The sequence below is a fragment of the Lathyrus oleraceus genome, chromosome 6, assembly GCF_024323335.1.
Source record: "Lathyrus oleraceus cultivar Zhongwan6 chromosome 6, CAAS_Psat_ZW6_1.0, whole genome shotgun sequence".
Classification (NCBI taxonomy): Eukaryota; Viridiplantae; Streptophyta; class Magnoliopsida; order Fabales; family Fabaceae; genus Lathyrus; species Lathyrus oleraceus.
The window spans coordinates 227,220,803-227,238,728 of NC_066584.1; positions in this window are offsets into that span (position 1 = coordinate 227,220,803).

The following is a 17,926-nucleotide window of genomic DNA, read 5'->3' on the forward strand; positions in this document are numbered from 1 at the left end:
GAAAATGAAGAAGAAGATGGTGCCAACTTTGTAACGCATGGACATATTTGCAACAATTGGGTTGTTGTTGATGTTCCTGTTATAATTCATCCTTCAAAGTTGCTTCTCAAACCCAATGAAAATAATGACTCTACTCCCTCTCTGAATTTTTATTTCCATGTCTTCAAAGATGAGGAAGAGAATGATAATGAAGACGTTTCTGATGAGTTATCCCGTTTGCTTGAGCACGAGGAAAGAACCATTCAATCGTTTCAAGAACAAATTGAGTTGGTCAACTTGGGTTCCGAAGATAATATCAAGGAGGTCAAGATTGGGTCACAACTTCATCCAGAGGTTAAGAAGGGGTTGGGTGAGCTTCTCCCAGAGTACTCTGATGTGTTTGCTTGGTCTTATCAAGACTTTCCAGGTCTTGATGCCGATATTGTGGAGCATAGATTGTTGTTGAAGCTAGAATATCCGCTAGTCAAGCAAAAGTTAAAAAGAACTCATCCTGACATGGGAGTGAAGATCAAGGAAGAAGTCCAAAAGCATATTGATGTCGGTTTCCTTGTTACCTTCGAATATCCTCAGTGGATGGCCAATATTGTGCCTGTTCCGAAAAAGGATGGAAAAGTTTGTATGTGCATCGACTATAGAGACTTGAATAAAGTTGGTCATAAGGATGATTTTCCTCTGCCATACATTGATATGTTAGTAGATAATACAGCTAAGTTCAATGTCTTCTCTTTTATGGATGGATTTTCCGGTTATAATCAGATAAAAATGGAACCCGAAGATATGGAGAAGACCATATTCATTACGCCTTGGGGAACATTATGCTATAGAGTGATGCCTTTTGTTTTGAAGAATACTGGTGCAGCGTACCAAAGAGCTCAAACCACTCTTTTCCATGATATGATACATAAAGAGATTAGGGTCTATATTGATGATATGATTGCCAAATCAAGGTCTGAAGATGAGCATGTTAAGCACTTATTGAAGTTATTCCAATGTTTGAGGAAGTACAAACTCTGCTTGAATCCCAATAAGTGTATATTTAGTGTCCGCTCTGGTAAGTTGTTGGGCTTTATTGTCAGTTAAAAGGTTATTGAAGTTGATCCTACCAAAGTCAAAGCAATACAAGAAATGTATGCTCCTAAAACTGAGAAGCAAGTCAGAGGTTTCTCGGCCCCTTGAACTATATTTCAAGATTTATATCACATATGACAGCCACATGTGCGCCTATATTAAAGCTCCTTCAGAAAAATAAGTATTGAGATTGGACCGAGGATTTCCAAAAAGCTTTTGATACTATTAAAGAATATCTTCTTGAGCCTCCGATTTTGTCTCCGCCTGTTGAAGGAAGACCATTGATCATGTATTTGATTGTGCTTGAAGAGAGTATGTGTTGTGTTCTTGGTCAGCAAGATGAATTTGGTAAGGAAGAATATGTTATTTACTACCTCAGTAAGAAGTTCACCAATTCTGAGTCTCGGTATTCTATGCTTGAGAAGACATGTTATGCTTTGGCTTGGGCTGCTAAGCGTTTGCGCTAGTATATGTTGAATTATACTACTTGGTTAATATCCAAGATGGATCCAATCAAGTACATATTTGAAAATCATGCTCTATCTGGGAGGATTTCTCGTTGGCAGATGTTGTTATCTGAGTATTATATTGAATACCGAGCTCAGAAAGCGATTAAAGGTAGTGCCTTGGATGACCATTTGGCTCACCAAACTATTGAAAGACTGTGATGAACCATTGCTTGAAGATAGGCCAGAACCTGGTTCCCGTTGGGGCATGGTATTTGATGGAGCTGTTAATTCATATGGTAATGGCATTGAGGTAGTGATTATTACTCCTCAAGGCACTCATTTTCCATTTACATCCAGATTGACCTTCAAATGTACGGATAATATGGATAAGTATGAAGCCTACGTTATGGGGCTTAAAGAAGCCATTGATCTTGGAATCAAATGTCTTGACATCTATGGAGATTCAACTTTGGTTGTTAACCAGATCAAAGGTGAATGGGAGACGAATCAACCCGGTTTTATACCATATAGAGATTATGCGAGGAGGATATCAACTTTCTTTACAAAGGTTGAGTTTCATCATATCCCTCGAGATGAAGATCGGATGTGAAATGCTCTTACAATGTTAGCTTCCATGATTATTGTGATTTTTTAGAATGAATTTCCTCAACCGACTGTAATGCACCTTGATAGGCCAACTCATGTATTTGCTATTAAAGAGATCAAAGATGATAATCCTTGGTACTATGATATTCAGTGTTTCCTCCAAAGTCATATTTACCTGCTTGAGGCATCTTTGAAAGACAAGAAGACTTTGAGAAGAATGGCTGGCAACTTTTACCTGAATGGTGATGTGCTTTACAAGAGAAACTTCGATATGGTTTTGATCAGATGCGTGGATAGACACGAAGCAGACTTATTGATGACTGAAATCCATGAAGGTTCCTTTGTTACTCATTCCAATGGACATCCTATGGCGAAGAAGATGTTGAGGGCAGGTTACTATTGGCTTACAATGGAATCTGACTGCTGCAAATACGTGAAGAAATGCCACAAGTATTAAATCTATGCGGATAAGATTCATGTTCCTCCGACACTTTTGAATATCATTTCCTCTCCATGGCCCTTCTACATGTGGGGCATTGATATGACTGACATGATAGAGCCCAGGGCATCAAATGGACATCGGTTCATTTTAGTGGCTATTGACTACTTCACGAAATGGGTTGAAGCGGCATCGTATGTTAATGTAACAAGTAAGTTGTTATGAGGTTTATCAAGAATTAGATCAGATGCCGATATGGTGTGCCAAGTAAGATCGTTATTGATAATGGGTCGAACTTGAATAACAATATGATGAAAGAGCTCTGCAAAGACTTCAAAATAGCACATCATAATTTTTCTCCCTATAAACCCAAGATGAATGGGGTTGTTGAAGCTGCAAATAAGAATATTAAGAAGATTACCTAAAAGATGGTTATGACGTAAAAATATTGGCATGAGATGCTCCCATTTGCTTTGCATGGGTACCGTACATCCGTCCGCACTTCGACAAAGGAAACCCCTTTCTCTCTTGTTTATGGCGTGGAAGTTATGCTCCTCATGAAGGTTGAGATCCCATCAATGTGTGTGTTGATGGAGTCCAAGTTGACCAAAGCTGAATGGTGTTAGACCAAGTTTGATCAGCTCAATTTAATCGAAGAAAAGAGATCGACTGCCATGCATCATGGTCAGTTATATCAGCAGAGAATGAAGAAATATTTTGACAAGAAGGTCAAACCTCGTGTGTCCTGAGAAGGTGACCTCGTGCTCAAGAAGATCTTATCTTTCAAACCTGATTCTAGGGGCAAGTGGACTCCTAATTATGAAGGCCCATATGTTGTCAAGAAAGCCTTCTCAGGTGGTGCATTGACTCTTACAACTATGGATGGTGAAGAGTTCACTCATCCTGTGAATGCCGATGCAATCAAGAAATACTTCGCCTACAAAAAGAAAAGAACAACTCACTAAGTTGAAAACTCGAAAGGGAGGCTTGGGAAAAATGAGTGTCTCGGTGGATTGAAAACCCGAAAGGGCGGTCCAGGAAAAAATTAGAGACATGAAACAGAAAAATTATCCTGGTAGATTGAGTTCACAACCTTGGGGAAATCTAGGAAAAAATTAGGGATTATGGCAAGTAACTGCATTCTGTTAGACCTGATCGTTAAAGCAACATTGCTAGTCATTTGGTTTTGATTCATCATTCTCAACCAAGGACAAAGCACAAGTGGATTTCAAAGTCGGTAGGGAGAGTAATGGTCATTGTATTCAATGTAGCCTTTTTCCATGTATATTACCATTTTCAAACTTTGTAAAGATCCATGGAGTCCTGCCCTTTGTGGACTACCATTCTATTAAATAAAATTGAGCCTTTATCCAATTGGTTGCTATTCTTATTTCTTTATGCTTAATAAAATTGCATTTTTATGATGATAATTTTTAAAATAATTAAATCAATGAATAACCATTTTTCTGAAATAATAAGGCATTTACTTTAAGAACATTGAATTCGAAAAAGGAATGTCAATAACAATCTGAGAACGGTAAGTCTTGACGTGTGAAGCATTGTTGCCTTCCCTAAGCAGTGTTTGGAGGTGTTTGATCCCTAAACAGTTTGTTGTTTATCCCTGGTAGAGCTGATGTGTTGTTCTCCTCGTAGTTCACCATCTTTCCCCAGCTGAGAGCCTTTATGGATTTTCATCCTCAGTATGCATATTTTATGATTGAACCCTGGATCTCCAGTAAAACCTTTATTTGGTTTTTATATCCCCAACACACCTTTATTTGGTTGTTGCATAGTCATTCCATTGTTTCTACCTTAGTGAGTTCCTGCCAGTCTGGTTGATATTTAGTACCTTGTAATTGGTTTATTTCTCAATTCCCCAAGAAGAGTCTCATGACTGATTTGTTTTCCTTTTAAGGAATATGTTTGTATCCTCGTGAGGCGCATGATTTTTCCTGACGAATTTTAATCCCTAGTGAAGTCCCCATATAGTTGATCTTAATTGAAGTATCTAGTTGGAGTATTTCTTCTCACTGGTTTCCCATTCAGAGTTTTGCCTCTTGTTGTGACATGGATTCCCCACAGAGTTTCCTCTTCTGGTGAAAGATCTCCCCGTTCAGATAGTATTTGATTCTGAGCAATATTGATGTGGTCGTCCCTTGTAGGGTTGTCTCCTATTTGATACTGTAGGATTGTCCCCCATATCTGATATATATATATATATATATATATATATATATATATATATATATATATATATATATATGTCCCTCGGCTTGAGATGTGGATCCTTAACAGATCTCTCTTATCCTTAGCATGTTGGTTGATATCCTCAACAATGCTTTCGTTTCATACAAATACCCAAGCTGTATTTTCTCCTCTCCCAGAGAGTTTGAGGTTTAATCAAGATCTTTGTCAATCATTGCTTATCCCTTAGCAGTTATCCCTCCTCTCCCGAGAGTCGAGTATTGAAGTTGGATTTGTTTTACTCCCTGTGACTGCTACTGATATATATTTTTCATTTCCTCTGAGTGCTGAGTCTTCAGTAGTTTTTGGTCAGATACATGTTCTCCATGTCTTTCCCCAACTAGAGTTGAGCATCGGATTTGGATTGTGATATCCCTAGCCTTCCTTGAGTACATCGTTGTATGCTATCGCAAGGGAATTGAATATTTAAAGATAGGATTTATATCCTCAAAGATTTATTTCCATCCCTAGAAGGTTCTCCAGTTGGTGTTCCCATCTTGTTGAGATTAATCGAGTATCTAGTTGTGATGATTGGATCTTCATGTTTATATCCTTTGTGCTTGTTTGTCAGCATAATAATATACATAGTCATGCATATACATGCATAATCATAGCATAAGATATCTTCATTTTTCATTTTTACGCATTGACCTGACTTTTATAATCCCCTGCTTTGGTGATATCATTTCCCCATGCAGATTTAATGTGTATGTCCTCCTTCAATGTAGAGTGCCAGCCCCTTAAGCAGAAAGAGGTTATCCTTTCTTCTTCTCCACTGAGTTATTTCCTCGTGGATGATTATTATTTATGTCTCCTCCCCAGTTCATTATCTGGATGGAACCACTCCCCTTGAGTTATATCGTCATTGGGTTGAGTCTTGTTTGACCGTTTCTTTCTAGTTTTTACCTAGATAGATCTTTTGGTCCTCTGAGAGTGTATTTCCCAGTAACTGGTAATATCCTTCTTGATGTTGAGTAATTTACCCGTGTTAATTTACCCAGTAACTGGTAAAAGGTAATTTACTTCTTTGATTTCCCCAGCGAACTTACTTTTCTTTTCCCCAGCAGATTATCATTGCTCAATTACCCAGTAACTGGTAATTGTTTATCCTTTTTGTCAGCTAGTCATTTTTTCTGTTATCTACCCAGTAACTGGTAGTTAACAAGAAATCTCATTGAATTTTTTTCCCAACAGTTTATCCTTGATATGTTACCTAGTAATTGGTAGCGGATATGCTCTTTGGTCTTCTACCCAGTAATTGGTAGTTGTGAATCCTACTCCTTGGTATTCTACCTAGTAATTGGTAGTTGTAAATCTTGATTTTGGTCTTCTACCGAGTAACTGGTAGTTGTAAGTCCTACTCCTTGGTCTTCTACCCAGTAATTGGTAGTTGTAAATCTTTCTTTTTGGTCTTCTATCCAGTAACTAGTAGTTGTAAATCCTGCTTTTTCATTTCCCCGGTAGGCTATCCTTACCCATTAACCGATAATGGATATTCCTACCTTTTGAGTATATTGCCCAGTAACTGGTAATATAACTTTTTCCCGTGGTTGATTATCTTTGTTAAGCTGCCCAGTAACTGGTAGTTGGTGATTCTTCCTCATTTTCCTCAACGAGTCATCCTTGATATGTTTCCCAGTAACTAGTAACGGATGTCCCTCTGCCCGAGTATATTATCTTCCGTTTTAAGCTACCTAGTAACATGTAGTAGATATTATATCTCTTTTACTCCTGTGTTGAGTCCGGGTTCATATCTCCTTGTGAGATCGAATATCCTTTCCCTAACGGATAATTTCCCGTTGTGTTGGTGGTATCCCGTCGCATGAAGATTGTTCTCCAACCCGAGTCTTTCCACTAATTTATTTTCATGGAAATCCCCTCGCGTCTCCAACAGTTTTTAAGTCATAGCCTAGTCTACACATAGCTTATTATCCCCAGAGTCTTTGTCCCCTCAGTGAGTTTTCCTTATGGAATTTATTGTGCTCCTGTGGACTTTCAGTTTCTTCTGTATTCTTTTCCTTTGTGGCAATATATCTCCCACGAAGATTATATTTTACATTCATATCATATGCATCATGAGATATCTTAGGGACCAAAATTTGTTTCTTGTTAATATTTAAGTCCATTCTACTGCATTGATATGAAGATTTTAACCTTCACATCTCCGGATAGAATGACCTTAAATAGGGGCAGCTGTAAGACTCCAATTTTCACCCCTAAGATCCCTCATTCCATCTAATAGCTTTGCATTGACATTTGGATCACACCTTGGTATTCTCCTCACCTATCATTCATTGGTTTGCATTGCGAGAGATCACCAAGCATATTTGATTGTATCATACTTTATTTTCTTTGTTTACTAACCAAAATACAAAAATAAGTCTAGTATAACTTTGTTTCTTTTGTAGGTAGTGTGTGTGTCCATCTGTGCCTCGCCAATCCCATAACTAGTGTTGGAGACCCTCAATGCAAGATATGAATAAACCAAAGGTCCACATTGGTTCTAAATATCGTATATGGATCCCATTTTTCTTTATTTGTCATTTTAATCAAGAGTTCATCAAGATTTTGAAACTTGTCTATCAAGGAAACCCTAATTCATCTAGGTATCTTGTGTGTCTTCCTCAGCAAATTTCTTTAACGTTTGGTAAAAGGTATCAAGGGATACTTCACTTTACATAATAATAAGCATATTTGATCCTCCATGATCCCCTAAGAACAAAGTAAATTCAAGTGTGCAAGTTGATTCAAGGAAGTTGACTAGAAAAGTCAACTAGTTAAATCTAGGGTTTCCTAGACCCTATCTCCTAAACTTTTTGTCATATGAAAATGATTCCAAGAGAAGCCTTACTCTTTATTACACTACTAACATCTTTCATGTTGGCATCAATAGCTAAATTTTCTTGTAAAGTAAATTTTTATGGTGAAAGATTATAGGTTATTTTGTCTGTGTCCTAGATATAAGGTCAACTTCCAAGAACCATAACTTCCTCATTTTTTATGATATGAAGATGATCCAAGTTTAATGATTAATTTCAAGATGTCTTATTGAACATTTTTTCTTTAATAAAGATAAAATTCTACTTTCAAAGTCATGTACCATGAGGAAACATTATAGGTCTATTTTGGTCCTCACCATTGAACAAGCAAATTTCCTCAACTTCTAAAATCCATCATCCAAACTCTAAATGGTTCCAAATTTGTGATGAAATTGAAGAGAATTGAAATAAATACAACTTTGTAGAAGGATATAAGTTCATTTGAAGCTCACATCAAAATTTATTCAAGGTGGAAAGAGGGTTCATTTGGTTTATAACTTGGAAAAATTTCTAAGTATGTTTGGTACCTCCATCTTCAAGGCCAACTTTCTCCATGTTCCAAGCTTCGAATTGAAAAGTAACAACATTAAAGTTATTCCTCATGATGATAGATTTCCAAAGGTTCCAATATCACTTCATTTGGATGAGAAATGAGGGACTTGCACATGAGTTCTTTCCATGGCTTATTTTGGAAAGATTTGAACTTCAAACATGGTACAACTTTGCATGGCCATATGTGACGACTTCAGCAAATTCCTTACACGAATTAGAGTGGATTTCAATCATGAATTGGGCCTGAACATGCACCCATGCATGCATTAACACCAACATTATTATTGACCAGCCTCAGATAGGTATGACTTCTACATAAGCCTACTTACGATTGCTTAACATAGCGCTAAATTTGCCTCAAGACACAAACTAACACACTAACTTGACAACTAACATTTAATTTTCTTGTCATTTACTTTAATGCAATTTAAATTCTTGCACTTTATCGTTCCTTGTCATTTACATTCAAGCAAATTGTTTATGCTTCGGTCATTTGCTTTTTGCCCACTTGGGCCAATGTTTATGCTTCTGTCATTTTCATTTTTGCTCACTTGAGCCATTATATTTTATGCTTGTGATCTTATTTTATTTGTGGTCTTAGGACCTTAAAACACTTAATAAAAACAAAACCACTAAAAAACAAATTGATGGACTGTGGGATGTTTATCTGTGACTTGATTCGTACCAATGGACTCAGAGTAGGCAACATTCCTGAGCTATGGAAGAAAACTTGGCCAATGCCATTAATTTGAGACCAAAAACATGGCCAATGCCATTCATCTGACACAAGCTTGAGAGACTCCCTTTGTTTTATCTGATACACTCTTTCTCTTTGTTTGAATTGTTATTTTGATCTTATTGTTATTATTTGATATTTTCTCTTGGAGTATGTTTCAAGGGATTTTTCATCTGATAAACATAAAGGACATTGAAGATTAATTGCTTTGAGTACTAGCTTGGATGTTTGGTTATATTTATTTGATATAATTGGTCTTCCTATTAATTGCTTGGATGATTATAGATTTGTTGTTTGTTTGACAATCCAAAGGAAATGGGTTTCTATCTGACACTATTGTCTTATGGATGCTTCTTGTAGCAGTAAATTTATGACCATTAAGCTATGGATAAGCTAGACATTAATAAAACCAGAGTCGCCACCGCGCTTTTATTGTTTCCAAGGGAAAAGGGAAAAGTACGAACAAAACCCAAAAGATAAGAAGTTTTCAAATCAAAACTAATAAAATGCTAGAGATTACAGGTAAGGGGGTTGGTTACACACAGGGAAGGTGTTAGCACCCAAAGTGTCATAGGTACCAACATAAAAATGAGGGATCAAAACCTCATAATTTGTGGTATCAATTTCAAAGTGGATGCATTGCTTTTAACAAGAACTTAAGTTTGAAAGGCACAAGGGCCTAAAATGGTTTGAATGAGTGTTAGTTCTTTTCGGCTTTTGAAATTTTAAGTCAAGTATAGTTAAATTTATTTACAAGTTTGATTAAGAAAATATTTTTAAGAATGAGTGTTAGTTGTTTTTGGCGTTTGAAATTTTAAGTCAAGTATAGTTAAATTTATTTACAAGTTTGATTAAGAAAAGATTTTTAAAAATGCAATGGCATAAGGCTAGAGTTTCTAGTTTGCAATAAGATCAAAGTTTAGAAAACAGTCACAAACAAAGAAGGTTTTTAAAAAAGGAAGAGATTTTGAAATTAAAGAAGTGGGGAGGAGGTGAAGAGAATAATCCTAAGTATAAATTTAAAAGTTGAGAGTTGAAAAGATCTGACCAACGAGCTGCACACCAATAGACAATAATGTCATATAGAAACCCAGATTTCCCTTGGACTTTAGAATCACACAGCAATCAATACACAAACAACAAGTTGAAGAGCAAGGCATCAAATAAAGATAGCCACATCCAAGCTTAATAACTCCATGATCTTCTCCAAAATTTCCCATGTACCAGATGACTTCCAAGATGGCATAAGTCACAAGTTCAAAATAACAGCTTCACAATGATCATGTTGTAGATGAACTCAAATGGATCTTCAATGATGTATCAGATGAAGTTTTAATTCACAAGCATTTGGTCTCATGAAAGTTGGCATTGGCCAAGTCCTTTGTATAGGGAATTTTGCTTAAATTCTAAGTCCAATTGTCTCAGATCAAACTAACAGTCCACACAACATATTTTTTTTAGGGTTTTTGTTCTTATTTTGTACATTAAGGTCAAAAGACCACACAAACAAATCAAAATATACACAATCACAATATCACAAAATATGGTCCAAGTGGACATAGTAAAAATGACATTAACATAAACAACTTGAATGGTATGAACAATGGCAAATGAATAAGGCTTAAAAAATAAAGTGCATTAAAAGTAAATGGCTTGAAATTAAATGTTAGTTGTTAATGAGTTAGAAGTTAGTATTGCTTTTTCTTTTGTTTAAGTCATTCTTTGGAGAATACTCAACCCACTTATCACAAGCATGGATCCTTGAACTAAAACATCTTCCAAAGGAAGGAAAAAAGGCCAAGTTTCCATACAATACCATGAAAGAGGGGAGACTTACAATCTCACTAACTAGAATGCTATGCCTTTTTGTGTCACAAATTTAGCGCTATGTTAAGCAATCGTAATTGGACTTATGTAGAAGTCACAACTATTTGAGGTCGGGAAATAGAATTTTGGTTTCAATGCATGTTAGAGACATAGTATGATGAACTATGCTCATGAAACATACCACACACAAAAAGAATATGCAAAGTGGGGGACCTAATCTCATCCATACTTATGTTAATTTTGAAATCAACTAGCCTTAGGATATAGAGACATTATAGGTCCATGACATGAATGCATAAAGAATGGGAATGAGATGAAGAAGGAGGGGAAATGGATCAAACACAAATTGGATAAAGGAGGAATTTCACCAAGTTAAGATCATTCATTCATTTTGGGAGATGGAATGTACATTCCATCAATCCCCTAAATCCAATGATCTTAACCTAACAAAGTCAAATCAACTTTGACAAAGGCCGACCAATATAAGTCAAACTCACAAAGTCAATTAAAATGGCTCTACACAATTTATTTGGCATTTAATCAATTAAAAATAATAAAAATAATGCATTAAATTAAATATGGTTTGTCAAATTCCTAAAACCTTATCAAAACACCAAAGAAATGGCCATGAGATTTATCATAGGTCAAACAAGGTCAAAGGACCTTGGAGAAATTTTTTCAGAATTGTTGGAAACTGAAAAGCATTTTTAAATAATTAAAAGAATTCACAAAATCAATTAAATCATGGAAAATATTAATAATGGTCCAAAAAATAATTTTAATTTAGAAAATGAAAGAGGATTTTATTTCAATTTTTTTGGCGATACTCTCATATTTTTTGGATCAATATTAAATTTAATATGAATTAATAATAAAAGGAATAAAATAAAAACCAATTAAATCACAAAAACGTAGAACACTTGATCTCCCTCATTAATTGAGGTGGCAGATCAAGTGGTGGAAAAGCGCGTTCCATGATACACTTTAGTCAGCGCGCCACACGTCTGGTATTCAAAAGCAACGTTCATGATTAAAATGATTTGAATTGATCCAATGGCTCATAACACATCCAACACATCGTCGGAGCAAAGTGCCGATCATCTTCTCCGATGACCCTGGCCGGACTGGTGTCCCCTCATCACCATCACATAAATGAAAAAGGAGGACATGATCTTAAAGAAAAAATGGCGTAGATCACGAATATCACCTTAATTTAACCTAACTCCAAGTATATTAAGAGATACATGAAGTTGAATTTTGAGGTGTATGAACTGAGTTGCTTCGATTTGACCTCAAAGAAAGTCAATCTTCTTGCCTACATTGGTAGGACTTCAGACAACCAAGGATCTAAGAGAATTGAGGGAGAATCGAAGAAAATAATTATCTGGAAAAACACCTTCAATGTTATGCAGAACTGGATCTCTTTTGCTTCAATTCGTGCTTGATCTTGCTTATGGAGCTTGCAGAAGTAGATTAGGAATGGTACAAGGCTTTGGATCCTAGAGTTCTTGAATATCCAAACAGTGAGATTCAAACTCAAATTTCAAGTGAAATTTATCAGGTTTTCCTTTGAATTGTGAGGGTTTCAATGGTTGGAGGCAAAGCTGGCGTGCAAGGTCCGTCAAACTAATGCAATGGACCTCTATTTATAGCAAAATGTAAGTGATATTTGCACACTTGAAAATGTTTCCAAAATTGGCAATGTGAAGTGGACGCTTGCATGGGCATGTACAGGCCCATGAAGCAACTCAATAAGGTCCAAATGCAAGTGAAATGGAGTCTGAATGAGAATTGTGATGCAAGGCAAAGATGTATTGATGTTTGAAGCATGATACTTGTCAACTGATACAACCCTATTCAAGCCATGCGCAAATCCATCAAACTTTATCTAAAATGAGTGAATTTGGATTCTTTTGAAAGGTTAGATCAAGAGGAACAACTCTTATATTGAACACTTTTCCATTTGAAACTTGTATCATGGTGATTTTTGAGGTGGAACTTTGGAAATTTCAACATGTCAACATATTTTCTAAGTGTCAAGCCATATGTTCAATTATTCCACCTTGGCTAAATTTTTATGTGAGCTCCAAATGAGAAAAGTGTCTTCATCAAAGTTGTAGTCATTTCAAAAAAATTCAAAATGGTCACTAATTTGACCTCATTTGGATTTGGTATGAATGCGTTATGCATTTTTGAAGTTGAGGAAAATCACTTGTTCAATGGTATTGGTCCAAAATGACCTATAATGTATCCTCATATCACATGCTCATAAAAGTTGATTTAGCTCTTCCCCCAAACATAAACGTTGAAGTAGAAACTTGGAATTTGATTGTTCAACTTGGAAATATTTCATCTCATAAGAATTGAGCAAGTTATGGCCTTGGGAAGTTGACTTTCAAATTAGGGTTTAGACAAAATGACCTATAATCTTTCAACATAAAAATGACTTTCCAAGCAAAACTAGCTCTAGACCTCAACATGAAAGGTGTTTGGAATTTCATTTAGAGTAACTTTTCTCTTGGAATAATTTTCATATGATGCAAATTGTAGGAGATAGGGTCTAGGGAGACCCAGTTTTGATCAGATGAATTCATCTGGCCAACCACCATCAACTAACTTGCTAACTTGCAATTATCTTGACTTTTTAGGCTCATGGAAGATCATATATGCATAAGATTATGAAATTTGAAGTGTCTCTTGAAGCATTTGATCAATGGGTGAAGAAGCTTGTTGAAGAAGTTACTCAAGATACCTAGATGAACTAGGGTTTTCAAGGCAAACCAACTCCAAACTCTTGAAGAATGCTTGATCAAAATAACATGTAGAGATCAATGGGACTCATATATGATGGCTAGAACCATTGTGGATCATTTATTGGTTGAGCTTTTAGCAATTAGGGTCTTAAACCCTAGATGTGAACTTGATGGATAAATGGTGATCATGCCTTACCTACAAAAGAGTTAGACAAATACAAAGACATATTTTTGGTATTTTGGTTAGTAAAGGACAAAATAACAAGTATGATACAATCACATGGTGCTTGGTGATCTCTCCCAAAATAAACCCAATGAAAGAGGGGTAAGGAGGATGCCAAGGTATGATCCCAATGCTAATGCATATGATGAGGTAGCATGAGGGATCTTAGGGTCAAAAATTAGGGTCTGACAGTTGTCCCTATTTAAGGACATTCTAACTGAGGAGGTGAAGGTTAAAATCTTCATACTGACTCAGTAGAATGAGCTTAAATAACAACATATAGAAACAAATTTTGATCCCTAAGAGACCTCATGATGCATATGATATGAATGTTAAAATAAATCTTTGTGGGGAAATGTTGCCACAAAGGAAAAGAATCCGGAGAGACTGAAAGTCCCCAGGAGTATAATGCATTTCCCTAAGGAAAACTCACTAGGGAGACAAAGTCTTTGGGGGAAAAGGGTTGTGCGTAGGCCAGGCTACGACTTAAAACAACTGGGGGACTAGAGGAATTCCATGAAAATGGAAAGACTCAGTCTGGGAAACAAAGGACGCCTGCAGGGGAAACAGGTAGATCAACATAAAACTGAAATACTCGACTCATGCAGGAAAAGCAAATTCACAAAGGAAATACGCACTCAACTCAACTAGGGAAGAAATAAACTTCAACACAGGAGGAGCAAAAATCTATTATCCACTACTGGTTACTGGGTACGGGGATAATAAAAATCTGACATAGAGGAGATTCGTCACCGATTAGGGTAAACATATCAAGGATGACTCACTGAGGGCCGCCATGAGACATGTTCATTACCGGTTACTGAGTAAGAATATACTTGCTGGGGAAAAGTTGAAAATAGGATTTACAACTACTGGTTACTAGGCAGAAGGCCACAAAAGAGAGAATATCCGTCACTGATTAAAGTGAACATATCAAGGATAGACTCAAAGGAAAGAAAATTCGTCACCAGTTAGGATGAACATATCAAGGATAGACTTGCATGGGGATGTTAAGAAGGATACCTGTCATCGGTTAAGATGAACATATCAAGGATAAACCACCTGAATAAAAAGTAAGAATTATATCTATCGAATGTTGGATAGAATACCATCAAAGAGAAATATCTGTCACGGTTAAGATGAACATATCAAGGATAGACTCCAAGGGGAAGAATAGGGATTACATCTATCAGTTACTGGATAGAAGACCACAAAAGAGGATATCCTTCACCGGTTAAAGTGAACATATCAAGGATAAACTCTGCAAGGGGAGAAAAGAAGGATTTATAACTACCGGTTAGGATGAACATATCAAGGATTAAATCTCTGGGAAACGAAATAGGGATTACAATTACCTTTTTACTGGGTAGAATACCAAAGATGAGAATATCCTTCATCGGATAGAATGAACATATCATGGATAAACTCAAAGCAAGGGAAGAAAATATCCGTCATCGATTAGGATGAACATATGAAGGATAAACTTCCTGGGGAAACGTGAAAATGAATCCGCTGGGGAGAAACAAGGTTACTTTTTCCGGGTATTGGGGAAGAAGTAACAAACTATCCATTAAGGAGAATACTACCAGTTATTGGGTAATAAACTCTCAGGGGACCAAAAAAATATCTATCTAGGTAAGATCTAGAAAGAAATGGTCAATCAAGACTCTACCCAATGAGGATATAACTCAAGGGGAGTGGTTCCATCCAGATAATCAACTGGGGAGGAAGCTGAAACGATCATTATCCACGAGGAAATAACTCAGTGGGGAAAAGAGAAAGGTTAAAGTTTTTTTGCTTAAGGGGCTAACACTCTACAATTGAAGGAGGACAGACACCAAACTTGTATGGGGATAAAGTACCACCAAAACATAGAATAAGAATTATAGGAATGAGTCTCAAAGCGCAATGATGCAACAATGAAATTATATGAGTGTATATGTATATGTATATGTATATATGATGATTATGCTGACAAAACAATCACAAAGGATACAAAATGTCACAGATTTGAACCATCGATACAATTCTCGGCCAATCCACAAAAGAGGGAAACAACTGCTGGAGAAAAGAGAGATCAACATCCCAAAGGATCAACCCTACCTGGGGAAGGAGGAGATCTGCTGAGGAAAAGTGTTATCAACTTTGTGGGGAATTTTAGGTCAACACCATATCAAATGGGAGACAACCAATGCAGGGGATAAACACAAATAATTTCTCATAAACCAGGAGGAAACTCTGATTGGGAGAAAATCTGATGGCGACTGGTGAGGAAACCAAAGGCCTGTCGAAACCACAAAATGTTCTAACTCTATTGGAGGCCGAATATAAATTTGGCTGGGCAATAATCAACCAACTCAAATGGGGATGACGGAGAAATAACCGTATGGAGAAATCAACAAACACCGAGTGCTGATCAATGTTGTCGGGGAAGAAAGAGAAATCGCGCCTACTGCTTGGGGAGAACCAATAATGTTCCACACTCAGGGTTACTGCTTTCGAACCGTTGTTGATACTCCTTTTAAATGAAATCAATTGCTTAAAATTAGTTATTTTATATGTTTAAGAAAACATGATTTTGATTAAAAAAATTAATTTTCAAAAATGATCATAATAAAACTTAAAATTATTTGGCTGAATTAAATAAGAGTAGAAACAATTGGATAAAAGCTCGACTTTATTTATTGGAATGGTAGTATGTAATGACAAGACTCCATAGATATTTACAAAGTTGAAAATGGTAATTTACATGGAAAAGGGTTACATTGAATACAATGATCTCTAATCCTTCTACCAACTCTTGATATCCACTATGCTCCTGGCTGCTACTGGGGAAGATGAATCAAAACTGACCATTGTGCTCAAGAACGTCTTCAAGTCTGAAGATCAGCAGGATCTAGTTACATGCCATATTCCCTAATTTTTTCATAAACTTCCCCAAGGTGGGGTACTCAATTTATCGGGATAAATCTTTCTGTTTTATGTCTCTAACTTTTGCCTAGATCGCCCTTTCAGGTTTTCAATCCACCGAGATGCTCATTTTTTCCTAAGCCGCCCTTTCGGGTTTTCAACTTAGCGAGTTGTTCTTTTCTTTTTTAGGCGAAGTATTTCTTGACTGCATCTGCGTTCACACGACGAGTGAACTTTTCACCATCCATAGTTGTAAGGATTAAAGCAACGCCTGAAAAGGCTCTCTTAACAACATATGGGTCTTCATAATTAGGAGTCCATTTTCCCCTAGAATCTGGTTTGAAAGATAAAATCTTCTTGAGCACAAGGTCACCTTCTCTGAAAACACGAGGTCTAACCTTCTTATCAAATGCTTTCTCCATTCTCTGTTGATATAACTGACCATGACACATGGTAGTTAATCACTTCTCTTCAATCAAATTCAGATGATCATACCTGGTCTGACACCATTCAACCTCAGCCAGCTTGGTTTCCATTAGCACACACAATGATGGGATCTCAACCTCTACCGGGAGCACAACTTCCATACCATAATCAAGTGAAAAAGGGGTTGCCCCTGTTGAAGTGCGGATGGATGTACGGTACCCATGCAAAGCAAATGGGAGCATTTAATGCCAATCATTATATGTTGCAACCATCTTTTGAATAATCTTTTTTATGTTCTTTTTTGCAGCTTCAACAACTCCATTCATCTTGGGTCTGTAGGGAGAAGAATTATGATGTGCAATCTTGAAGTCTTTGAAAAGAGCTTCCACCATGTTATTATTCAAGTTCGATCCATGATCAGTAATGATCTTACTTGGCACACCATAACAACAATAATCTGATTCTTGATGAACCTTACAACAACTTGCTTGGTCACACTCGCATACGATGCCGCTTCAACCCACTTTGTGAAGTAGTCAATAGCCACCAAAATGAAACGATGTCCGTTCGACATTTTGGGTTCAATCATGCCAATCATATTAATTCCCCACATGGAGAAGGGCCATGGAGAGGAAATTACATTCAACAGTGTCAGAGGAACATGAACCTTATCTGCATAAATTTGACACGTATGGCATTTCTTCACAAACTTGCAACAGTCAGATTCCATTGTCAGGCAATAGTAACCTGCTCGCATCATCTTCTTGTAAGAATAAATTTAGTTCTACAATGTATCTCTAAGATTTTGATGATAACAAAGGATGAAACAAAAATGTTACCCTAACGAAATTTTTCTAAGTGTGCAGGACTCTGA